The 26,520-nt window shown below is 48.7% G+C and overlaps 1 long non-coding RNA gene across 14 annotated transcripts in view; it reads left to right on the top strand.

The window, feature by feature from the left end:
• LOC104847219 (uncharacterized) overlaps window positions 1-26,520 on the top strand; it is a 301,670-nt gene that overhangs the window by 62,640 nt on the left and 212,510 nt on the right. For 6 of the 14 annotated variants that reach the window (XR_010317870.1, XR_010317874.1, XR_010317873.1 and 3 more), the window contains exon 4: window positions 8,507-8,782. This is a non-coding gene — a long non-coding RNA (uncharacterized LOC104847219). The other 8 variants (XR_010317863.1, XR_010317866.1, XR_010317868.1 and 5 more) reach the window with 8 other exon arrangements.

Genomic DNA, 26,520 nt, shown 5'->3' on the forward strand with positions numbered 1-26,520 from the left:
ATACGGCATTTGCAGGGTAATTAGTTCACAAGGACAACGGGGAGAAGGAACAGAAGAGAATTGGCCACGCAATTCCAGATGACTTTGGGCAGTGTCTCAACCCTGGCCTGACATTAGAGTCACCCGGGAACTTTTAAGAATCCAGGTACTCAGGCCCCACCTGGGCCAATTACGTCAGGACCTGGAGGAGGGACAGATATCAGCACTGTTGAAGCTCTCCCGTGATTCCAGTGTGTAGGCAAGATCAAGAAACGTTGGTCTAGGGCTTCTTTGTTCAGTACTGAATACTTAAAATGTGGCTCGTGCATCAAGGAAGTGAATTCTTCATTTCTTTGTATTTAAGTTAATTTAGATTTAAATACTTCCATGTGACTTGTAGCTGCTCTGTTGAACAGCATAGGCACAGAACACTTCCATTATCACAGAAAGTTCTGTTGGATGGCGTACAGCTGCCTGTAACTGCCGAGCGAAATTATGCTGAACCTGAATGGAGTTTAAGGTAATTCTCTCTCAATTAACTTGACTAAGGCCTGCCCTTCTATCTGTGTTTTGAGTCAGGGCTTGTACAGGGGCAAGGTGGTAAGGGCAACATGCTTTCAGAGCACCATGCTGTAGGTTTGAGAAGAATTTAAAAAGCCTGTAGAAGTCTACGGTCCAGACTTAAGTAACTTGTGATTCACTGTGAAGATTTACTCAGTTTGCATCTGTGAAGACGCAGCTCTGTGAAAGAGGAATCCTGAGCTATTATTTAATTCCTGTCATCCAAGAATTGAGGGCAGGGCAAAGCAGATCCACTGGGAAGAGCTTTTGGAAGAGCAGAGTGCCCGGAGTGCCACCTTTTGGAGGAGTTAAGGCATTTGAAATGGGTTCGACCAGGCAGCGTGGCAAGCCCAGCCAGTCTGGGGTTACAGATGGAGAAACAGAAGCCCAGGCTGAATCATTTTCTTCGTATCTACTCATGAGAGGGAAAGCACCTTACAACAAATAATAATACTATCTCGAATTCCGGCGCTTTCCCTTTTTCAAAGCGTGTTGCCACCTCTGGCTTACTTTGTCCTCACAACAAGGCCACAAGATAAGTAGGGCATGAGTCTTTAGTGCCTGTCTAACACCCCTAGAAATTGTTCAATTTTATGGGAGGGATTTAAGTGAAGATGAAGACTCTGAATTTTTTTTTCCCACGTCTGGTCACACTCACGTACTTAGTAGCATAACTAGAATTAAATGTGTGTAGATTTGGTCGTCCCACAGTGGATTTTGTTTTTAAAAGAAATATAGGACTTCATGCTTACCTTGTTTCATCTCAGCTTTCTAGACCCTTGAGTCCTGATTCTTTGGGACCACTTCTTCCTCAGAGCTTTGTACAATCTGTAAAAATTTAAAGACATTTTATTGTGTTTTCGGTGAAGGCTTACACAGCATTTCACAGTTTCTGCACAAGTTGTTCGGTGGCCTTGGTTACATTCTTCACACGCATGAACATTCTTCTTATTTCTGTTCTGGTTGTTCCATTTTGTGCAACCTTCAAACTTCATAAGGATATTTTCAGTGTTTCCTTCCAAGTTATCTTTAAGATGGCAAGTGGGACAGAACCCAGGACAGAGCCCTGTGGCCCACCGTGTTCCTGCTGCCCTCCAAAGGACATTGCTGGTGTAGAACCAGCCACAGGCTCACACTCATCACGGAGTCCACAACCATCTCTATGTGTAAAGCTGCAGAGAATCATTTCAAACCACACTTGTCAGTGGAGAGAAAGCACCCAATGGCTTGTCCAAATGGCTGGCATGACTAGCCTGGTCATCTGCAGCAGCAGAGGTGGGAATAGAGGTAGACAGGACTGACAGGATGCCATTAGTTGATCTTTGGGGGGATGGTTGACCCCTAATCATGAATCCTTCTGGCCATACCATCATCCAACCCATCTTTTGAATCTTATGTAGATGGGATAAGATGAGAGGTTTTCAAATGCTTTACTGAAAGCAAGACACACTTTCTGGGGCATTCCCCTAATCGACTGTTCTGGTGAAGCTCGTCAAAACAGGAAATGAGGTTAGCATGGAATGACTTTCTCTGAGAGAACTGCTATTGCCTCCTAAAGACCACCACTTTCTTCCCAAATGCTTAAGAGCCTTGTTCATGCCTCTTCTGGGTTTTGCTGGAAATTGGAGTCAGTCTGCTCTTCTGTGGTTTTTAGCATCCATTCCTTTGGAAAATGGTGGTAATGTTTGTTCATTCCTCGCTTTCCACAACCTCTCCCTTTACCTGCTGTATCTCTAAGATGTTTGCAAGTCGGTCTGAAGTTAGATCTGCACATACATCAACCACAGCAAAAATGAGGCTGAGGCAAGGGCTCCACACAGCCCAGGCTGAGGTGATCAGACTCTTCCTCCCCGACATGGGCTGAGGTAGCTCCTTCCTCACACTGTTTAACCCACATGTTCCAGCTTCATCAGTGTAGATGCCAGTAAGAGAAGACTAATCCAGGGGAGATGAAAATTCAGTGGGAACAATCCACATGTGAGCGCTGGCACTGAAATGTCCTGTCATTGAAACAACGGGGCCTGGCTTTTTTCAAGTGAATCTCTTTGTTGGGTTTTGCCTCAGTTATCAAAAGTAGTGAGAGTTTCATAGTCTAGGCAAGCTGCATCATGTTTATCTTGGCTGAGGCTTTCTGACAAATGGCTCTACTGAAACTCCTAGATTTAAATGTATTTTTAAGAGTACTAAAGTATTAGTAAATTAATTTATTAATGCTAAATACCTGAGTCACATTTGCTTTCTTGCAGTGGAGGGGAGTCAACCTGAGGGAATGTCTGGCCTTGACTCCAGGTGTCCAGGGAGAGCAATGTCTCCATATACTAGATTTGGGTTACCTTTGGAGATATACCCATGCGCTGTGCTCTCAGCTCTGTAATCACGGGTCTGCTTCTCTTTGCACATGACTTAGAAGGACCTTGAAAGCCATCCTGAGTTCCCATGGCTGGAATGGGGCAGCTTCTGGCTCCGCCTCCTTCAATCCTGGGTGCACCTGCCTTACTGTACCCAAGTCTGGTGGTACAGTGCCTTTAGTGATGGCTGGATTCATAAATGCTCACTTTTATAATGCTTTTGGATACCCTCTGAGGCTCTTGTTTGCACCAGACTCAACTTCTGGTGATTTGCCACATTGCTTTCAGTCCTCACAACAGGCAGGGTTATTGAGAAAGCTGAGTATTAGAGAGGCTCCACAAGTTTCCCCCAAACACAGAACTAACATCTGGATTTAAATCCAGAGCAGCCTTGCTTCTCTCCGTGTCTCCCAGTATTTGGTAAATACATAAAAGCCCATGCCAATGTTCCTTGAAAAGGACTGCGAATAGTTAGCCATGGCCGGGAAGGAAGACACCAGAATATAATAGAAAACGGGGGTCACTTGGAAGTCAGCTCATCAGCGCTGCATCCTCAGTTCCCCTTCCTGCTGACGCTTAATTACACCCAGGCACAGCCATCACCTGGGCCTCCACCTCTTCGTGGCCAAGCTGGCCCTGACTCCCAGCAGGGTTGTGTGAGAAGCCCCGAGGCCCAGGGTAGGAGGCAGGCTTTGCTGGTGACCGCCTCCTACTCAGTGTGGTCGGTGGTAGAGATGCAGAAGGCCCCACCCTGGCACCAGAATCTGCATTTCCACAAGGTCCCAGGAGACTGGCCGCACAGCTGCTAGCTCTGCCTTCTGGGCCCCTTGAGGTCAGAGCCCTGTGGTAACATCTTTACCCCCAAAGCCCAGCCTAGGCCTGCCTTACGTAGGAGCTGAATAAATGTGGTTGTGTGTCGTGGATCAACTCATAGCAGAACTGACCCATTGGGTTTTCTAGGCTGAAATCTTTACTGGAGCAGAGCATCAGATCTTTTTCCCCTCAAGTAGTTGATGTGTCCGAACCTCAGACCTTTTGGTTAGCAGCCAAGCACTTACGCATTGCACCACCAAGCCTCATTAGAACGAATGTTAGTACAGGGAATTTGGTCTTCATTGTTCTGAGGAGCTAGTAAGAAAGGAGGGGGAGTCAGACAGAGGCCGAAGAGGAAAGAGCCCTAGATCTGCAGCTCCTAGGGGCCTAGAAGGACCCCACCTGTCACTAACAGTGGGGCCCATTGAGAACCAACAAGGCAGAGAGAAGGTGAATGGGCTGCAAAACCATAAAAAACTTACATTAGTGGAAGTGGTCATTGCTTCCATTTGGAAAGGAAAAGTAAAAATAAGGAATATATATACCATCAAAAACTGGCTCTGCTCTACCTCCAGCCCTCATCACCAATCCTTATTCCATTGTTTATAAATTTATAAATCTTTGGGCCTCAGCAGGCAGAAGAATATGACCTTAGTTATCGTCCCTGGCCCCTTTAGGTGAAGTCACCTGCAGAATATGACCTTAGTTATCGTCCCTGGTCCCTTTAGGTGAAGTCACCTGCAGAATATGACCTTAGTTATCGTCCCTGGTCCCTTTAGGTGAAGTTGTTGTGTATCCCGGTTTGCCTGGGATAGTCCTATTCATGCCCATTAGAGCTCAGCTAACGCCCATTAATATCCACTCTGCCTTCCACTTTCAAATATGTTCTGATCTGGACAATAAATTACACGGTCACCCTTACCTTAAGTCTGAGGTCCCTGGCTGGTACAAAGGGCTTGCTCTCAGCTACTAAAGGTTGGCAGTTTGAACCCACCCAGTGAAGCCACAGAAGAAAGGCCTGGTAACCTGCTTTCATAAATATTAGAGCCAAGAAAACCCCGTGGAGTAGCTCTGCTCCATCACGCGTGGGGTCACCGTGAGTCAGAGCTAACTCCAAGGCAATGGAGAAAACCCCGTGGAGCAGCTCTGCTCCATCACGCGTGGGGCCACCATGAGTCAGAGCTGACTCCAAGGCAATGGAGAAAACCCCGTGGAGCAGCTCTGCTCCATCACACGTGGGGCCACCGTGAGTCAGAGCTGACTCCAAGGCAATGGAGAAAACCCCGTGGAGCAGCTCTGCTCCATCACGCGTGGGGCCACCGTGAGTCAGAGCTGACTCAGAGGCAATGGAGAAAACCCCGTGGAGCAGTTCCGCTCCATCACGCGTGGGGCCACCGTGAGTCAGAGCTGACTCAGAGGCAATGGAGAAAACCCCGTGGAGCAGCTCTGCTCCATCACGCGTGGGGCCACCGTGAGTCAGAGCTGACTCCAAGGCAATGGAGAAAACCCCGTGGAGCAGCTCTGCTCCATCACGCGTGGGGCCACCGTGAGTCAGAGCTGACTCAGAGGCAATGGAGAAAACCCCGTGGAGCAGCTCTGCTCCATCACGCGTGGGGCCACCGTGAGTCAGAGCTGACTCCAAGGCAATGGAGAAAACCCCGTGGAGCAGCTCTGCTCCATCACGCGTGGGGCCACCGTGAGTCAGAGCTGACTCCAAGGCAATGGAGAAAACCCCGTGGAGCAGCTCTGCTCCATCACGCGTGGGGCCACCATGAGTCAGAGCTGACTCCAAGGCAATGGAGAAAACCCCGTGGAGCAGTTCCGCTCCATCACGCGTGGGGCCACCGTGAGTCAGAGCTGACTCCAAGGCAATGGAGAAAACCCCGTGGAGCAGCTCTGCTCCATCACGCGTGGGCTCACCGTGAGTCAGAGCTGACTCAGAGGCAATGGAGAAAACCCCGTGGAGCAGTTCCGCTCCATCACGCGTGGGGCCACCGTGAGTCAGAGCTGACTCCAAGGCAATGGAGAAAACCCCGTGGAGCAGTTCCGCTCCATCACGCGTGGGGCCACTGTGAGTCAGAGCTGACTCAGAGGCAATGGAGAAAACCCCGTGGAGCAGCTCTGCTCCATCACGCGTGGGGCCACCGTGAGTCAGAGCTGACTCCAAGGCAATGGAGAAAACCCCGTGGAGCAGCTCTGCTCCATCACGCGTGGGGCCACCGTGAGTCAGAGCTGACTCAGAGGCAAGGGATACCTTAGATCTGCCTTTTTTTTCCCCCTGAAGAAGTTGCAAAGGGCTTTGCAAACACTAACTTCTTAACACACCCATCGTCTCCTTAAGAAATAAAGGTGTTTGGCAGCATTTCTACGGTCTGACAGGGCTGCCCTCGAATACACAGCCAGCCATGGGCAAGTGAGAATAAGTGTGTGCGTCCATGCATGTGGGGGTGCGTTTATGTGTAGTGCGTGTGTGGCGCGTGTGTGTGTGTTGTGTGTAGATGTGGGGTGGGCATCTGTGGTGCACGGAGGTTTGTGTAGTGTGTGTGTGTGTTTGTGGTGTGAAGATGTAGAGTGGCATCTGTGGTGCACGGAGGTGTGTGTAGTGTGTGTGTGTGGTGTGTAGATGTGGGGTGGGCATCTGTGGTGCACGGAGGTGTGTGTAGTGTGTCTGTGTGGTGTGTAGATATGGGGTGGGCATCTGTGGTGCACGGAGGTGTGTGTAGTGTGTCTGTGTGGTGTGTAGATATGGGGTGGGCATCTGTGGTGCACGGAGGTGTGTGTAGTGTGCGTGTGTGTGTGTGCTGTGTAGATGTAGAGTGCGTATCCGTGGTGCAAGGAGGTTTGTGTAGCGTGTGTGTGGTGTGTAGATGTGGGGTGGGCATCTGTGGTATACGGAGGTGTGTGTGGGCTGCACGTGTCTATGGTGTGTGCCTGCATAGGTGTGTGCCTGCATAGGTGTGTGCATTTTGGGGGATGCATATGGAGGTGGCAGGTGGATGGATGTGAGTGTGGGTATCTGTGCTGCATGTGTGTGTCCAGTGCGGGTGAGATGGGTGTGGATGTGGTAGGTGGGTATTGGCGTTGATGTGTGTGGTGTGCATGTATGGTATAGGTACCTGTAGCAAGTGTATGGCTTTGTGATATGTGTGTGATGTAGGTGTGTGGTCATACGTGTGGGGAGTGTGTGTTGCATGCATGCTCTGTGTGTCACTGGATGTGGGGGGTCTGTGGTGTTTGTGTGTGCGAGTGTGTGTGGTGTGGCATGTGTGCGCAGTGGAGTGGAGTGAGTGTGGGGTGTGGGTCACACCCTGGTGATGCTTCTTGAGTCTGTGAGAGAGAAGACAGCTCCTACCCTTCAGGGCTATTCACAGGCTTCCAGTCGGCATCCCAACACCGGGAAGCTGAAGCCTCTACGCCCCCAGACCTAGCGGGGAAAGTGCGGCCTGGCGAGGGGCACCAGTGCGCTCCAGGGGCGGGATGTCCACTCGCGGGCGGGTGTGCGAGCGCTGGTCCTCATGCACCACGCTGGCTGCCGTGTCCCGGACCCCGGCCCAGTGGAGGGCAGGACTTCGCCGAGCTGCTAACACCTGGCTGGCCACTGTCACGCAGCAGCGCCTCGGGAAGGATGTGCTGAGGGCACAATCACCCCGGAAGCCCCTTCCTCTCGCTCTCCTCGGGGACAAAGGACACGCGATGAGCGTCCCTGGCTCCACGTTTAATGTACTGCTCCCATGATGGAGCAGAGAAGAGCGTCCTCCAGCCTGTCTCCTGCTGGCATCTCCCGATACGGCTTTCTCCTGGAGAGACCGCGGAGGTGTCAACTCGGAGCGGCCAAGCTCACTCAGATGGAAGAAGCTCTCGTTCGTGTCGCGGAGAGCAGCCGGGGCACTGCCCACACACTCCGAGCCCCGACCCTCTCTTGTTGTCCCCCACGGTAGAGTAAGGAGCACGACTTTCCTTGACCTCTTTCTGAGGCAAAATGACCCAGAAAAGCATTTCTGAAGACATGGTCCATAAGGAGGCTCCTCCTTTAGGGCTGGGGAAATGGAGACTCCATAAATGACAGGCCTTGGTCAGATGTACCTCCAGCAAGTTGCTTGATCTCCTTAAGCCCCTAGGGAGAAAAAGGCTACCACACTGGCGTATGAGGATATTTGCAATAATGTATGCAAGCACTCAGCATACTACGGTCACAAAGTACAGATTAACTAAGTGGTTGCTGTCCTCATTAGTAGAACTCCCCAGATGGTGAAACTGATTAGCACTAGATCCCTAACCTACCAATTGGCAGTCCAACCTACGCAGCCATGCTGCTGAAGAACGGCCTGGTGACCAGCTTCCGTAAAGATTACAGCCCAGTGTGTGGGACATATAATTTATCTCTTTATTTTTGAAGATCTAAAGATGGAAAAGAATTGCACTCGAGGAGCTATACTTAAGAAACCTTACCCACGTCTGGAACTGATTTATATGTTGATATATATTCTAGACACTGAGCTGATAATATAATGGGGTCAGACTTTTGGGCATCTTGAGAGTGAATTGTATTTTGCAGACTGAGGGACATGAATCATTGGGTTCCAAATGGCAGATTGTGGTAGGCGGCTTCTGAAATGGCTCCCAACGATCCCAGGGTCCTAGTATTCACTTCCTTGTGCGATCCCCCTCCTGGTATGTGGGATTGACCTAATGACTTTCTCCAATGAATGAAGTACAGCAAAGTGATGAGATACTGTTTCCAAGATTATGTCATAAATGACCACGACATCCGTCTTACTTGTACCCACTTTCTGGCTCTTCTTGAGGGTTTGCCATGATGAAACATGTCGAGAGGCCCACCGGCAGGGAAACAAAGACAGCTGCAGCAAAGAACTGAGCTTCTTAGTCCAAAATCCTTTGAGGAACTGAATCCTGCCAACCCACTGACCTTGGAATAAGATTCTTCCCCCATCAAGCCTTCTGGAGAGACTGCAGCTTGGGCTGAGGCCTTGATTGCAACCTGTGAGCCCAAAGCAGAAGACCCAGCTCATCTGTGCCCCCAGCTCATCTGTGCCTCGGGTCCTGACCCACAGAGCTCTGAGGTAATACCTGTGTTTTGTTTGGGGGGGGGGGGGAAGATTACAGCCAAGAAAACCCTATGGGGCAGTTCTACCCTGTAACACATGGGGTCGCCATGAATTGGAATCTCCTAGATGGCAAAGGTTTTTTTTTTATGTTTTTACCATCATTAATATTTTAGTTCATGAGAATTGACTTTTTAAAGAAAATAAAAGTGCCAGGAAATAGTAGAGTCATGTCACTAGTGAACATATCCTGATGGAGTCCTGAAGATATAAGCTATAAAATATAAAATACCAAAAAGAAAATCCAAAAAGAAGAGATAGCAGTGGTTTCAGAAAGAAAAGAAAAAGCAGTGGAGAGAGAGAACAAAAGTCACCCTGGGGCAGCCTGCCAGAGCGCAGCTTCCTCTGCCCTGAGGGACCAGCCCCCGGACCCTGGTCTGCAGAGCCAGGCTGGGTATAGGAACGTCAGCTTACTTTAATGTAAATGTTTTGATGTCTTTCTTTTTCTGCAGTCTTAGCCTTGCTGGTAAACAGGGTGCATACAGTAAATGAATTGTTTTTTCTGAGAACTGACTTTTGAGGAAGTAGGAAAAAAAGGGCTTTAATAAAAGCTTGATTAAAAACCTCACCATTCTGCTCCTTAACTGTGCTTCAAGAGACATTGGACCAGCAAAAAAAAAGCTTTATTTTAATTTATAACAAAACTTTAAAATATGTAGATATATCAATTCAAAAATAACAAAACCTACAAAGACAAGAGGCAGAAACGGTTTCTGGGAAAAGGAAAACAAGCAACCCAAACTACAACTTGCTGTTTCTCACCAGAAACCCCCCTTCCTTCATTGTCCTGCCGTCTCAGAACCTACCCTCACTATGCTGCTCCGTTTCCACCCATTTTTCACTCCTGAGATACCGTAATGGGCACAAAGAGGGCATCTGAAGTTCTGCCAGCAAAGAGTGAGCCGTAAGCTACACCGTCAATATTCAAGGTGTTATCTCTCTTTCTCCAGGCAAGAGGTTCACAGAGAAGTCTTTGTTTACAAATGCTGCCCTGTCAACTGACTGCAATTTCGTGATAAATGATGACAGTGACAGGGAACTGAATCAGAACAAGGAAGACCTGGATTCTAGCACCAGCTTGTCACTGGACACTTGGAAGTGTCATTTAACCTCTGCCCTGTAATTTCCTTAACCGTTAAATGAAGACGACTTCTCAGCTTCCAAGACTCACGAAGGTGTTGTCAAAGTCACATGTGAGAGCAGTAAAGTGCTTTGAAATATTTGGAAGAAAAAAGGAACCGTGTCACTCCTGGGTAGTGCTGGAGTCAGCCTTGTAGCAGATGACGGCAAGCCCTTCGGGGGTTGATAAGACTTGGTAGTGAGCCCGCTACAGAAGCGCTCTCCCCCTCCTCACGATGTTGTTGTTTTTCGTTGTCATCAAGTCGATTACAACTCAGTGTGCAGAATAGAACAGCCTCACAGGGTTTTCAAGGGTGTGACCTTTCCTAAGCCGATGGCCAGGCCTTACTTACGGGGCACCTCTGGGTGGGTCTGAACAGTCGTCCTTTCAGCTGGCCAACCAGCAGTTAACCGTTTGCATCACCCAGGGACCCCTTCACTGTGTACACCTGCAACATTTGTGTCTGTTCAGTTGAACTCTGACAGCACCTCTCTTTCAAATAGTTATCAGAAGGTGAACTGAGGAAATTGAGAATAAATATGTCATCTTCTAAGATATATGCCAATATTTGGAGGACTTCTAAGAATGTCTCCCTCCGCCTTCTTAGAAGAAGGAGGACGAAGAGGAGGACAGGGCAGAGACCATGCAAAGTATGAAACAAACTGCCACGTCTTGTCTAGATGGAATAGCAATAAACCACCAAGTGTGAAGAGAACCAGCTCATGGAAAGTTAATTCCTAACACTCTCAAGCCCCATCCTTCTCCTTTCCTCTTTCTTTCAGAATAAATTAGAAAAAAAAAAAAAAAAGAGTAGGCTAAAATCCAAATTGTGTGTGTGGCATCTTTATCTGATTGACCTCATACTCCTAATCACATCTTATCTCTGCTTGTAAATTATTAGGGTCCTCCTTTCCCTTCTCCAGGCATATTACTTCTTTAAATGTTGTGAACACGCACACTAAGTCAGCTCTGCAAAAAACACAGCCGCTGCGAGGTCTTCAGTCCTCTGCAGTTCTCCTGCTGTTTTGATTCTGGGAGGCCTGAACTGGCTTTACCAGCAAGCTCTCCACACGAGGCAAACAAGACAAGACTCAGGTAAACTCTGAAGACCGTGGTTTCGTTCCTTTTCCTACCTGTGTCCTTTCCAGTTGGCAGGGAACACCAGTCAGTGCAAAGTTTGTTGGGACCTGGTAAGTTTCACAATTAATTTGTAAAGCAACCCTGGTGGCGTAGTGGTTAAGTGCTACAGCTGTTAACCAAGAGATCGGCAGTTTGAATCCCCAGGTCCTCCTTGGAAACTCTACAGGGCAGTTCTACTCTGTCCTGTAGGGTCGCTATAAGTTGGAATTGACTTGACCTCAGTGGGTTTGGGTTTTGTTTTGTTTTGTTTTTTTGGTGCTGATAAAATGTTTTTTATATTTTATTTATTTTTGAGAAATTCAGTTGCCTGTGGCTAATGCTGTCTCCCACCCCCGCTGCCCCGAAACATTTCAGACTATTGAAAAAATTGTGCGCTATTTTAAGATGCAGCTATAATCTTGAAAAACTCGTTTAGTGCTGGTGGAATTCATTGCTGTTGCTCTCGTTCGTGGGTTGGCTCTTGCTTCTGTAAGGCCCCTCCTCTCTGGGCCCATGGAGGTTAGGGTTAGAGTTAGGGTTAGGGTTAGGGTTAGGGTTAGGGTTAGGGTTAGGGTTAGGGTTAGGGTTAGGGTTAGGGTTAGGGTTAGGGTTAGGGTTAGGGTTAGGGTTAGGGTTAGGGTTAGGGTTAGGGTTAGGGTTAGGGATAGGGATAGGGCTAGGGTTAGGCCTGTGAGGCTCCAGCTAGATCATGAAATAGGAGCTTTTTAAGTCAAAACCTGCATGGGTAGTGTGGGTGAATACGGCTTATAGGTATTTCTATGTTCAGAGTTCTTTGCAAAATTATGTTAAATACTTGTATGCAGCTTGTGGTATATGCACAGACATGCTTCGTTATGAGAAGACTGGATTTTAAAATAGTCATTCCATTAGTAAATAAATTCTTCCCTGATAACAAATCATTAGAACTCTGAGACTTCTCGCTCCTCTGTTCTCGACTGTCACTCCCAGCCCCTGTGAGGAAAAGTTTCCCTCTGTTTATTGCCTCAGAGTTGGGGCTATTTCTTGAGTCTTAATGTCTCCTGTATTAGTTCAAGCAGGGAAATTCTACTGTTTACTGGGGAAAAAAGCAGTGCCTACTTTACATCTGTTGCGACACACTGGCTTAAATGACAAAACAAACAAGCCCTGGAAAGCCAGAGACTCTTAAAGAAAAAGTTGCAAAATTATAGTGGCCACTTCAGGCCAAACCTCTGAATCCTACATGTAAGCATAGCACACTGGGGAGTCATTTTGGACCCCTCCCTGTGCCTGTGTGAATAGAAAGATTTTTAGCTTGGTTTATAACTGTGTTTGTGACTTTGGCGTAAGGTACAATCTCCCCAGATTCCCCTTAAATTCAAAGAGAAATGCATCTTTCCATCAAATTGAGACAGGAGCCTAACGTTTATTGAACATCTATGAACATATATTGCTCTAAAAAGCACTCCCATACTGTCATCCACAGCCCAGTGAGACAGGTAATAGCTTCATCTTTCTTTTAAAATGGAGAAATGAAGACTCAGAGTGGGCAAGCAACTTGCCCAAAATGATCCAGTTAGTACGAGGCAAAGCCAATACTCAGAGTGTGTTCGTTTAACCAAACTGTTTAAACATATGATTTAGTTTTTCTAACAACCTAGGTGGTTGATAAGACCTCCAGTTTATCACTTTAGGCTCAAGGGATCAGGCAACTTGCCAAATTCAGCTAAACCCGGCACAGTCAGGACAGGAACCCATTCGCCACACCTCCACTGAAGGTGAGAAGATGGCGCTCCCTGAGTGTTCTCAGGCCCCTGCACGTCAAGGCCACATCGTCCAGGTGCACTGCGGGCACTTCTTGTCCTGCGTCTTAAAGGAACTCTCTTCTGGAAAGGGTTTTGCATGGGGGCGGTGAGCCCCCACAACAGGCCTCTGGCTCTTACTTCACTAGGTGAGGCCTGAAGATCACGTCGGTGTGGACTGACACGAGGGCGAGGTTTTCCTTCTTACCATGTTTCACCACAGACAAGTGGAAAACAGGAACCCTCACTTTTCTGAAATCACCAGCGGTTACTCAGATAACTGTAGCCACAACACACCTGAAAGCAAAGCCGTCAGATGGGATATGGAGGCTATCATCCCTGCTTCCCTTACGAGGAGGTGGCACAGTGGTCAGACAGCCTGAGTCACCATCGAGGTGTGTGGGGGTGGCGCTTCACAGAACACCCCAGGCCAAGCACTGCAGCAGGGACAGTGCAGTGTGAGGACCTGTCTCACAGACAGCACCTACCGAGCTGCCTCAGGCACTTACCTCCTGCACCTGAGCTCAGGATGGCTAAACTCAAGCAGGTATCTGGTCTTGTCACCTATGAAGAGTTTTTATACAAGAGGCCCTGCACTCACACGGAAATCAGGAACTTGACTGCTTCGGGCTGACAGTGTGTTTTGAGAAGAAGGGGGAAAATATCATTCTCTCCCTGCAAGTTCCCGTCCATTGTTGAGTAAACATCGTAAATAGATTGCTGAGAGACAGGCTGCATGTGCTCACATTACCTCCTGCTGCAATTCTAGCTTCATTTTCTGCGCTAAGCATGAATAACGCTGCAGCCCAGCACAGGTCTGATTAATGCGGCAACTTTGCCAACTTCAGGCGTGGAGGGTGGCTCCCGCCCTCTCCCGTTTTCTCCCCATGGCTTAGTAACCACTTCAGCGAAATTTTCCCATTAAATATACAAGGCAACGGAGTGCAATAAAAACCAAAGGATGTGGCAGACAAACACCCACATCTGTCCATGCAGACCTGGCCAGCTGACGGAGAGCAGGTCAGCCCTGCCATTAATTCCAGCATAAAAGCTGTGTGCACCTTGCCATTTTCTCAGGGGTCATCTTCAGGCTATAAGAACACTTACAGGGCCATCTGCTTCCCAGGTGGTGGTATGCCCTAGTCACATCTCAGATAACCGGTGCACACACACTGCATTTGAGAATACGGCTGAAGGTCACATTCAGGAGGTCATTCAAATTAGTACCTAGTGTCCAACCCTGGGTCCCTGGGTGGCACAAACATATGTGCTCAACTACTAACCTAAACACTGGCAGTTCAAACCCATCCTGTGGCACCATGGAAGAAAAGCCTGGCTATCTGTTTCCATAAGGATTACAGCCAAGAAAACCCTGGGGATCAGTTCTACTTTGTAATACGTAGGGTTGCTGTGAGTCAGAATCAACTCCACGACAACAGGTTTGGGTTTTTTTGTTTGGTCCAACTAGGAAAGAAAGGAAGTTTTGTCTTTCCCAGACTTTGCTTGGCCCCCTGATATGATTGTGAGTTCCTTGAATAATTCATGGGTGAATCATAGCTATTGAGCATTTAATAGAGACTGGGCACTCTCAACAAGAAATGCCAGGTGTTCCCAGGGGCCTTGCTGGGTCCTTCGTGAGATGGCAGAGATGCCTTCTGACATGACCTTGCTCACTTTCCACTACAGCCTTGTGCAGTCGATGACATTACCTCCATGTTTCTCAAAATCAAAATGGGGTGTCAGGGGTGACAGCTTGCCTAGTGATAGAGATAGAATCTGGGCCTTGCTCAGACTCCAAATTCAGTGCGCTTAAGCAACCCAACTTCTCTCCTTCCTCCCAGTCCCCTGTTCCCACTGTGATTCTCTCTGTTAACACACACACACACACACACACACACACACACACATCCTTCTCCAAGATTTTAGGCATCAGGCCTGTGCAATCTGTCAGAGGGCAAGACTGGGGGTCAGGGCCATTGTGGTCAGTCAGCAGAAGTTCACAAATGCTTAAGGAGCACTGAGACCAACATTGCTCCTTAGCCCCAGGTGGACAGGTCAGCAGGTATCAACATGTGTTCCACAGGGAGATAACTACAAGCATTTTGCTGGAAGAGTTCTCTGAACCAGCAAGTTTGGGAAACCCTGGATTAAGCAATTCAACTGTCTCCGTCACTGCAGGACTTCTCAGGGCCTTTAATATGCTGATGAACGCTACGAATCTCTAGGAAGGGAAGAAGGAGCCCTGGTGGTACAATGGTTAAGCACTCAGCTGCTAACCGAAAGGTCAGTGGTTTGAACCCACCAGCAGCTCCAGGGGAGAAAAGACCTGGCAATCTGCTCCCATAGGGGTTATAGCCCAGGAAACCCTATGACCAGTTCTGCTTTGTTGCGTAGGGTTGCTATAAGTCAGAACCGACCCGATGGCACACAAGGAAGGGAAGGTAGCTCAAATCTCCCGAGAGTGCCTGACTGGGGAATCTTGAGTGTGCAGATATCTCTGCAGGACATTCTCTGAGAAGACTGCTCTAGACTCCAGTTCCTAAAGCTTTTCACGCCATCTTCCTTTTCACTTTCTTTCCCCAACTGTTCCCACTTGAGGGTACCTGCCTCAGATGTGCCACACACACAATAGTCATGTCATCCTCAGGGCTACACTGTGACCCAGCACAGGCTCTGAGATGTCCCATGGCCTCCTAGCGTGAAGGACGAGAGTGGGGTGAAGGCTGGCGTATCTCTTCCTTCATTTCTAGAGCCTGCTGCTAAAACCATGATTACTTGAAGTTCTGACCTCCTAGAATGTCTGGGAATCTTCCAAAAGAACAACCAAATCTGTCTTGGAAGAAGTATAGCCAGAATGCCCCTTAGAAGTGAGGATGGCGAGACTTTGTCTCACATACTTTGGACACGTTACCAGGAGGGATCACTCCCTGGAGAAGGATATCATGCTTGGTAAAGCAGAGGGTCAGTGAAAAAGAGGAAGACTCTCAGTGAGACGGATTGACACAGTGGCTGCAACAATGGGCTCAAACATAGCAACATCGTGAGGTTGGCATAGGACCGGATATGTTTCGTTCTGTTGTGCATGGGGTCGCTGTGAGTCAGAACAGACTCAACGGCACCTAACAACGACAACAACAACTGCAGAATCTCCCAGAACCTCATAAGCGTCCCCAGGCTCCTGATTTGAGAGATGGATGGAAAGCCCCACTCCCATGAGAACATGGGCTCAGAGCTTCACGGAACCTGAGGCAAGAGCAGGAAGTTCTAGCCCGGGAACCAGGCCATTTGTGCCTGGAAGGTTGTCACTACGTGACTCCTTGGCAACTTCAGTGAGAAGACAGGACGTGGATGTCAGAACTTGCTGATGTTCTGGGAGAGCTGTCAGGTGCAGCTTTCTCCCCAGACACTTCACTCTGAGGAGCCTCCAGCTCTGTAAGGTGGAAATGCTGATCTGTGCCAGCCCGGGGCTGAGGGGAGTGAGAGAGAGAGCTTTACAGAACAGCTGGGCACCTACCATGGAACAGTTGTTTAGAGGAAAGTCTGGAGGCAAATCGGACCTTCCCGGGCCCTTCTGCGAAGAGAAGCGTTATAGCGAAGTCTGGGATTTGACTTTAGGGGCGTGCTTCTGTTTTTTTTCAGGATGTGCTTTTAATCACCAGCAGTGAGTCTAGTTCTAAAAACTAAGTCGCTAAATAGGAAGTCTAAGGAGCTCATCCAGTCTGCAGACGCGACAACAGGACGCAGGGGTTGTCCTGGGGCAAAGACCCTGGAGCTAGGCAGTGGTCAAGAGGTGCTGAACCTTAAATGTTTTAATATTTTACAAGGAGGCTGTGTGTTATTTCTCTAATTATCTGTCACAAAAGGACAGGTACTGTGTGACTCCACTTCTCTGAAGTATCTAGAATAGGCGAGTTTCCAGAGGCCTAACTTGATTAGTGGTTACCAAGGGTAGGAGGAAGGGGGACGGGGCTTCGTTGCTTGGAAAGCGCTGAGCTTCTGTTGAGGGTGGTGGAAACAGGTAATGCTGAATGTGCACGCAGAGAGTGCTGAGATGGGGGATGTTTTTACATAAGTATTTACCAAAAAAAGAGTCAAGTTTTAGAAAAACAAAGGTGACCGGAATTAGCACCTAATATCCAACCAATTTCCAACCAGGAAAGAAAGGGGGTTTTGTGAAGACTTTAGGCCCAGATCCATTTCCACCTCAGCAAGATGGGCAAGGACAGGGTAAATTCTGTCAGGTTTGTCAAGCCTTTATTATTGCCTTATTTTTCTTCTAACAGTTTCCCAGTAGTGATTACTAATAAAACTCAAAACAACAATGACAACAAAAACAAATCACCCCAAAACATGCAGACGCTCTTGGCTAGTATTGTCTTTTGACATCCCATTTTTTATTTCAAAATGCAAACTGCTTCCTTTTGTCTCTTGCTTCCCAAGCTTTCCGGATAGAATTGTGTCCCCAAAACATATGTTGAAGCCCTAATCCCTATACCTGTGAACGTGATTCTGTTTGGAAATAGGTTTTTCTTTTGCTGTGGTAATGATGCCATACCAGAGTAGGATGGGTCCTAAACCTAACGCATTCTGATGGCATCTTACATAGAAGAGTAAGGACCCAGAAGGAGCCCTGGTGGCGTAGTGGCTAAGCACATGGATGTTAACCGAAAGGTTAGCGGTTCAAACCCACCAGCCACTCCACAAGAGAAAGATGAGGTAGCCTGCTTCCATAAAGATTTACAGCCTTGGAAACCCTATGGGACAGTTCTACTCTGTCCTATAGGATCGACTTGATGACAATGAGTTCTTTTTAAAGGCACAGAGAGATACACACACAGGGGAAAGACAGACAGCATGTCACATTGCAGACAGAGAGACACATCTGCAAGCCTAGGAGTGCCAAGGGCTGCTGGAAACTATCAGAAGCTGAAAGAGAGAAGAACCTTTTGTTAGAGCTGATGCCCTGAATTCAGACTCAGAGCCTCCTGAGCTGTGAGATAAGCCACCCGCTACAGCAGAGCTAGGAAGCTAAGACTCCAAGTTCACTCTCACTCCCAGGCCCCTTCAGAAGATGCGGGATCGTGCCCACCCAGGTCTTGCATTCCTGAGAGAGCGTGAGTATCCAGCCCTCCCCACTCCCACAGCCACCATCCTTCCCAGCTGAGGCTTCCTTTCCACTCAGGCCGGGCACCTCATGCTGAAACCAGGGTTTTAGTGGTTACCCCCCTCATCAAGGAACACATGGTCTTTCTGATGAGACCCTTTCTGGGTGGAGCGTCCGGCCTGTACTTGATCTAGGCAGTACCTACAAAACCGAATGCTTCTGAGTTGTTTCCAACTCATAGTGACCCTATGGGACAGGGTAGAACTTCCCCATAGGGTTTCTGAGGCTGTAATCTTTACAGAAGCAGACTGCCACATCTTTCTCCCACAGAGCAGCTGGTGGGTTCGAACCATTGACCTTTCAGTTGGCAAACGAGTGCTTACCCACTGGGCCACCGGGGCTTGTTGATTCAGGCAGCAGGGAAGGTAGACAGCGCTTCCTCACCACAGTGAGCAAAGCACAGAGCAGAGCAGGCAAGAGCCAGCATTTTGGACCTGAAAGGTGTGAGCCAGAATCCCACCTCGGCTTGTGACTGGCTGTGTGATCCAAGGCAACTGATCCAGCCTCTCTGAGCCTCAGTTTCCCCACTTGTAAAATGGGGATAAGCCCAGACCCTGCCTCGTGGGGCTGTGGTAGGGGAGAAACAGAGCAGTCCTGTAAAGGGCCTGGTCTGGGTCCCCGAGGGCCTGTGGCGTGTCAGGAAGGCTGCTGCCCGTCCATCCCAGGGCGGCTGTGTCAGATCGGTGGCGGGGGGGGGGCGGGGGAGAAGCTCGGCAACCCACTTAAAAGGGACTTTGACTCATTCTGTGGTAACCAAACGTGCGGTTCAGGAAGTGCTTCACAAAAGCTAACTGGCTCCAGTCGCCCCCTCGTCCCCTGGCCCTCTCCTCAGAATTCGCAACTGAAGACGGTGCTCCTAGCAGTGTTCCCCCAACACAGCCTAGAGGGCATCCACTGTGCCAACAGCAAGACCCCTGTGCACGGGGAGCCCACTGGGGGCAGGTCGATGCTGTGGGGTCTGTGGGCTCGTGGACAGACTGCCTGGGTCCAGAGTGTGCTCCATCCCTTAGGCCACATGCAAAGCATCTCGGGGCCTCACTTTCCTCATCTATAACCACTACCCCTGTGTGCCAGGCCCTGTGCTAAGGAAGCATTTGGCAGGCACAGCAGCACTGAATTCTCACAGTGGCTCTACAGAAAGTACTAAACTTCGTACCGTTTAAGGACGGGGGAAACTGAGGTGCCCAGAGGTTAAGAATGCTAGGGCATGTGGGGTAAGTCCCAGAGCTGGTGTTGAACCAGGGGACTTGTATGCCGGATCCCACCCTCCTAACCTCTAGGATCTGGCACATAGTAGGTGTTCAGCTGTCCCTAATGTGAATGGAAGCACAGACAGATGCCACAGCCCACACACCTAATGTGGTCAGTGTAGAGGGAAAAGAAGTGAGTAAACCAAACCGGACGCCTTCCAGAAGATCCCAACTCATGGTGACCCATGTGTGTCAGAGCAGAACGGGGCTCCAAATGGTTTTCAGTGGCTGATTTTTCAGAAGCAGATAGCCAGCTCTTTCCTCCAAGGTGCCTCTGGGTGGACTCAAACCTCCAGCCTTTTGGTTAGCCATCAAGCACATTAACTGCACCACCCAGGGACTCCAGAAATGGGTGAGATGTCTTCAAACCCTGTTGATTCCTGGTGAGCAGCAAGGTGTTGAGCATGGAGGAAGCTCAGGGCCCACAGCAGGGCCCCTCTTGCTCCCCTGGGATACCCGCATGCCTCCTAGGAGTAGACACGATGGTGTTTTCTGCACACTCTGGAGCTTCAAGCTCCACAGAGCCTCTGACTGATTGCTCCATGGAAGTGGCAGCAGAAGCCTGTGGAAAGCCCTAGAGGGCGCTGACCTGTGAAGGAGCAGGCTACCAGTGGGGACTGGAGCCCTTGGGTGGTACAAACAGTTACTGTGCACTGCTGCTAACCGAGAGGGAGAAAGGCCTGGCCATCTTGTTCCAAAAAAGCAGCCATTGAAAATCCTACAGAGCACAGCTCTACTCTGACACACATGGGGCCACCACAAGTAGGAGGTGACTCCGTGGCAACCGTTTTTGTTTTTACCAACAGGGACTGGAGAGTGGAATGGGGTGAAGGGAGGCCAGGAAGGAAGGGGTTCCCCTCATCCTTAGCCCATCACCACCGCCACTTGGGGACTTCTCAGGGAGAGAGGAATGAAGCAGAGTCAGTGAGCATGCCCAGGCAACACCGGCCCAGGACTAAAGAGTCTGGCTGTCAACCCAAAACCAAACCCTTCTCTGTCAAGTTGATTCTGATTCACAGCGACCCTATACACCCTCTATGACAGAGTAGAACTGCCCAATAGCGTTTCCAAGGAGTGGCTGGTGAATTCAAACTGCCAACCTTTTGGTTAGCAGACTGAGTTCATAACTACTGTGCCACCAGGGCCCCATCTGGCTCCCAGGCCCTGGGAAAAGTTGACCCTCTTCTCCCCTTGCTTCCCAGGCTGGCGGGGGGAGGGGAGAACAGGGAACTCCATAAGGGAGCAGGCCCCCTGCTGGGAAATCAGGGCCTGTCTTAGTTCCTCATTCAAGGCACACACCCCAATTCCTAAGGCAGTTAAAAGCCCCGAGTTGCCTAACGTGGTGGCGGAAGGCAGCCTGCCCCGTGGTCCCACACCCTCAAGCCTGAGTGTCCCAGACAAGGGCCCGGTCTCTCTGCCCCCAGGACAGACCATGGCAGACTTCCACCAGAGCCCGTGGGTTGAGGAGGAAGCTGCCGTTCTGATGGCCCAGAAGCATCTGTTCTGCATTTGTCATTGTCAAGCTCTGATGTCTCTTGGGAAGACCTTTGAAGGACAGCTTTTGCTGTTGTCACCAAAAGAGCAAAAGGAAGCAAATAATTACAGTCCCTTTCTTTCGGGACTTTTTCTTTGCCAGTCGTAAGCCTTTTCAGTAAACAGCAGCTTTTACCAAATGTACCCTCCCCCGGTGAGTCTCTAAAGCATCCCTCCCCCAGCCCTTGGTTCCCCGTTGTGCTGAGAAACCAGGAGGTAAACACAGTTGGGCAAAGGCTGAAATAAAGTGAGCCAGCAGGAGAGCTTTCCTTTTCACCTGGGCTTGTTTCTACATCTTTTGAAGGAGTCCTGGGACCCATGGCCCAGCTCTGTGTTAAAAATCAGAGATTGGCACCACGGGGTTACCTTCTGAGCCTTTTAGTGCTTCCCACTATGATCTGGACGGTCCCACTACGTGCTTGTTCATGTAGTACATTCGCCAGTCATCAGCCTCATGGGAACTGGAGGGCAGTGGAGCAGGGACTGCCCAGAAAGGCCCTGCCTGCTCTCTTAGGCTTCCCACTCTGCCCTGGCACATCCGTGCACCTGATCTCCAGCACATTGTCCAGTTGCCAAAGGTTCCCTGCTGTATTTGGGACTAGTAAGCCAGTGCCAGAAGTCCCCAGGTGATGCAGACAGCAGTTAAGTACTTGGCTGCTAACCTAAAGGTTGGACTTGGAAAACACCAAGAGGCACCTTGAAAGAAAGGCCTGGCAATCTTCTTCCAAAAAATCAGCCTTCTAAAACCCTATGTAGTACAGTTCTACTCTGACACACATTGGGTTGCCATGAGTTGGGGTCAACTCCACGGCAACTGGTTTGGTTTTGCTTTTAAGCCAGCACTGGATCCAGAACGGCCACAAAATACCCTGTTTGTTGGAGGCCGAGGGCAAGTGAGTAGGCCCACTTGGGGTTAATGAATGATCTCAGCTTACCCCAGGGCTCTGCTGAACCCAGGAAGAATAGAGCCATTTTATTCTTCAGAATTTAAGGAAAGTTTTCCAGGTTGGATGGGTGGATTTTTCCCAGCAGGAAAGCAGAGTTTCTGGGGTGTGACTCCCCACTGACAAAGGGGATGGCCTGGTTCCTCTCTATCTTCCTGCTTTTCTCGTGGAAAGTGTAGTCGTTTCTTATTACTAACATGGGAGCTTAAAACAGCATACATTTATTCTTTTGCAGCTCTGGAGGCCCCAAGTCCTGCATCACTTTCACTGGGCTTAAGTCAAGGTATCGTTGGGGCTGGTTCCTCCTGGATGCTATAAGGAAGGATCCTTTTCCAGCTTCGAGGGGCTGTCTGTATTCCTTGGTGTGCAAAGGACCATCCTAAACGGCATCACTCCAATCTCTGCCTTCATTGTCAAATAGCCTTCTCTCCTTTGGCCCCTCTTATGAGAACTCTTACGATTACATTTAGGGCTCACCCAAATAATCCAAGATGCTCTCACGATCCTTAATTTCCTTACATCTGCAAAGTCCCTTTTGCCACGTAAGGTAAAATTCCCAGGTTCCAGGGATGAAGACGTCGACATGTTTGGGAGGCTGTTATTCAGTCAGCCACAGAAAGTCACGGTGATGATCTGCAGACAGCCCCCTGCACCTCTGTGGAATGCTTGGAGTAAACGTAGTAACAAAAGAGCAAAACACGTAGCAGGGTGAGCTTCCTATATTCAGAACCCCCAGCATTTAGTCCCTATCTCTGCCCCACTCAGGCCCCTCTGGGTCCGTCTCAGTGATACCTCCATTGTGCGATGTCTCGGGAGGGGCTGGATCCAAATGTCCTTCCAACCAGAGGGGCTAGAAGTGCCAAGTCATCCTGTCCACTCCTGGTAGCCAGGGTGAACAGCCACCAAGCTCTGTCACTGGAATGCTGTTTCCTGAGACTTGGGAGCTTGAGTTGTTCAGTTCAGCAGTGACACCCTGACTACAGTGCTCCTGCCTCAAGCCCACTTTTCTCATTCCTTGTCTTTGGCCTCCAGGGCTACCTTGGGGCCTGCCCACTTCCAACCCTGATGACCCAGACTTCCCTGTTATGTAGTCATCGCTGATACGGTTACCTCATAAGTCCTTCGTGATGAAGTGAACACATGCAGACTCTGTTGCTTGCACTCAAAGAACTATGTCTACATGCTGAATAAACATAGGACCATGTCTACTTGCAGAATAAACGTAGGACTGTATCTACATGCTGAATAAATGTAGGACATGAGGACTCAGGGTCATCTTAGAGGTGGGCTTGCGTCTTGGTAACCCAATCATTGCATCAAGGCCCTGCTTCTGTCAGTGAGGAGTGTGACTGGGTGCACCGGGGGAGGGGTCAGTGACGGGAGGTAGAGTTGGTCCCATTCTCTTTGGTGGTCCCAGTCAAGCCCTCGCTTCAGCCAGGCATCTGGATTTCTGCCCCTGGTTATCTATTGCACAACAAGCTCTTTTGTTACATAAGGTGGCATCATTATTACCAGAGCCCTATATCTATTTATGTAATTCCCATTGCGTCTCTGGGTGACACAAATGGTTTCCACTCTTCTACTAACCTAAAGGTTGGTGGTTCAAATCCACCCAGCAGCAAATGTGGAAGAAAGGCCTAGCGATCTGCTCCTGTAATCGTCACAGCCAGGAAAACCCTGCTAAGCTGCTCTACAGCACGTGCGGTCGCCAGGAGTTGAAATCAACCTGATGGCAATGGGTTTGGTTCATTTATTTATTTTTTAATCCCCGTTTATGCAGACGTTTGCAGGACAACCAGGGTATAAAATGGGAATGATTTAGTAGTGGCAGGACACCTGGGGTATAAAATGGGAACAATTTAGTAGTGGCAGGACACCCAGGGTATAAAATGGGAACACGTTTAGTAGTGGCAGGACACCAGGGGTATAAAATAGGAAAGATTTAGTAGTGGCAGGACACCTGGGGTACAAAATGGGAACAAGTTTAGTAGTGGCAGGAGACCCAGGGTATAAAATGGGAACGATTTAGCAGCAGCAGGCTGGAGCTGCAGCAAACATTGGCAGGGTTTTTGTTTCTGTTTAATCTCTGAAGAACCTAGATGTGTGTCATGGATTGAATTATGTCGCCCCAAAAATGTGTGTATCAGCTTGGTTAGGCCATGATTCCCAGTATTGTGTGGTTGTGCTCCATTTTGTGATCGTAATTTTATGTTAAGATGATTAGAGTGGGATTGTAACATCACCCTTACTCAGGTCACCACCCTGATTCAAGGTACAGAAAGTTTCCCTGGGGTGTGGCCTTCACCACCTTTTATCGCTCATAAAAGAAAAGAGAAGCAAACAGATAGTTGGGGACCTCATACCACCAAGAAAGTAGCACCAGGAGCAGAGCGCATTCTTTGGACCCGGGGTCCCTGCACCTGAGAAGCTCCTCAACCATGGGAAGACTGAGGACAAGGCCCTTCTTCCAGAGCCGACAGAGAGAGCCTTCCCCCGGAGCTGACGCCTTGAATTTGGATTTGTAGCCTACTTTACTGTGAGGAAATAAATTTCTCTTTATTAAAGCCATCCACTTGTGGTATTTCTGTTATAGCAGCACTGGATGACTAAGACAATGTGCAATGCATATTTAATGAATGCGATAATGAATGAATGAACAAAAGAATGCTACTATTCAGAGAATCCTCTTTCCCGTTGGGCTCAGTGGCTATCTAGAGTTGCAGTCACTCTTCAGAGATGAACCTCTCAAACGCCGCTGAAAAACCATGGATTGTGCCTGCTTATTGTTGTTGTTTGTTTTTTACTTTTTGTTACTGTGTTCTACTCTGACAGGACTCACATGGACCAGAAACAAAACAAAATTTTCAATCCCCAAATTTGGCTTTTATTTGAAAGTAAGAGGGCCCAGAATAGCGAAGTGAATGTTGGCACCTGTGATGGTTAAGATCATGTGTCAACTTGGCTGAGCCGTGATTCTCAGTGGTTTGGCAGTCATCTGATGTTGTGATTACCCCCATGATGGCGTCTGCTGTGAGTAACTAATCAGTTGAGAAGAAGTTTCCTTGGGCCTATGGCCTGCATCAAATACAAGCGGACATCTTGGCAGGGCTCGTGGGTTTTGTTTGCTGTGAATTCTGTGGCTGGCTTCTGTTCATCTGACCTCCGGTTCTTGGGACTTGAGCTCGCACATCACCTGCAGTCTTGCCTGCTGATCTTGGGATTAATTGATCTTTGCAGCATGTGAGCAAGAGCCCTGCTCTCTGATCTGCCAATCTTGGGTTCACCAAGAAGCCTCCAGTCTGACCCATGGACTTGGGATGTTCCAATCTCTACAACCGTGTGAGCCATTTCCTTGATATAAATCTCTCTCCCTATATATGTATTTATGTGCTTTACTGTTTTTGCTTCTCTAGAGAACTCAGCCTAAGACAGTACCATATAATTGAAGTATTTGTATTATATAGCTCTAATTAAGATGAGGAACCCTGGCGGTGCAGTGGTTAAGTGCTCAGCTGCTAACTAAAAGGCTGGCAGTTGGAACCCACCAGCTGCTCTGAGGGAGAAAGATGTGGCAGCCTGCTTCCATAAATATTTAAAAAACAAAAAAAAAAACAGATTCCATGGAGTCAATTCCAACTACCAGTGACCCTATAGGACAGAGTAGAACTGCCTCGTAGGGTTTCCAAAGAGTGGCTGGTGGATTCAAACTGCCAATCTTTTGGTTAGCAGCCAAGCTCTTAATCACTGTACCACCAGGGTTCCCCATAAAGATTATAGCCTTGGAAACCCTGTGAGGCAGTTCTACTCTGTCCTGTAGGGTCCCTATGCATCAGAATTGACTCGATGGCCTTTTTTTTTTTTTTTTAATTAAGATGACGACAGCAAATAATAGATGCTCTGTATAAACCAAGGAGTTCCTGGGTGGTATAAACAGGCTAATGCACTCGGCCGTTAACTGAAAGGCTGGCAGTGTGTGTCCTCAGAAGAAAGGACCTGGCAGTCTACTTCTGAAAAATCAGCCATTGAAAACCCTACAGAGCACAGTTCCACTCTGACGCACATGGGGCTGCCATGAGTCAGAATCGACAGCAATTGCTTTTGGTTACCATCAGAACCGATAGGTACTAGCCATGTAAATTTACAGATAACTCACAGGTTTTAAAATTTTTTCAAAAATCTGAATCCTCTCAAGATCTAGCCTGGTGTCATTAGTCAGGAGGTACCAACAAGAGCCAAGACTGAGGCAGGTGTATATTTTTGTTGAAATCAAACAAGGCACAGGGTGGAGTGAGCAGCTGGCATGGGTGGTTGATGTCAAAGATAGCATAAAGCCAGGGGGATGAGCAGGACAGCCAGGGACGGGGCCAGGTATACCTGACTACACCAGGAAGCCCTCAGACAGAGCATACTAGGATGGAAAACAATTCACTCTGACCAAGAACCCTTGGCTTACTGGCAGAGCGACCAGCTGTCCTAGCTTGTCTGGGACCGAAAAGTTTCTGGAGATGGAGGATTTACAGTGCTAAAACTGGAACAGTCCTGAGCAAACTAGGCTCCAACCTGTCTCCAGAATTCTCCAGCTATGAGAGAACCTCACCCCCTTTACCTCGAACCTGAGCCACGGAGCAGCTCTCTCATCCACTGGCTATTCTTGGGGACAGGGGAAGCAAGTGCTTTTCCAGGGTTTTACACTCTGAATTGAAGGCCACTTAAAACACCTAAAAAGCTTTAGGAATTCATAAGAACAACAAGATTTTATTTTAACAATAAATTTCATTAATCGTT

This window comes from Loxodonta africana, chromosome 15 (genome assembly GCF_030014295.1).
Source record: "Loxodonta africana isolate mLoxAfr1 chromosome 15, mLoxAfr1.hap2, whole genome shotgun sequence".
In the NCBI taxonomy this organism is placed as follows: Eukaryota; Metazoa; Chordata; class Mammalia; order Proboscidea; family Elephantidae; genus Loxodonta; species Loxodonta africana.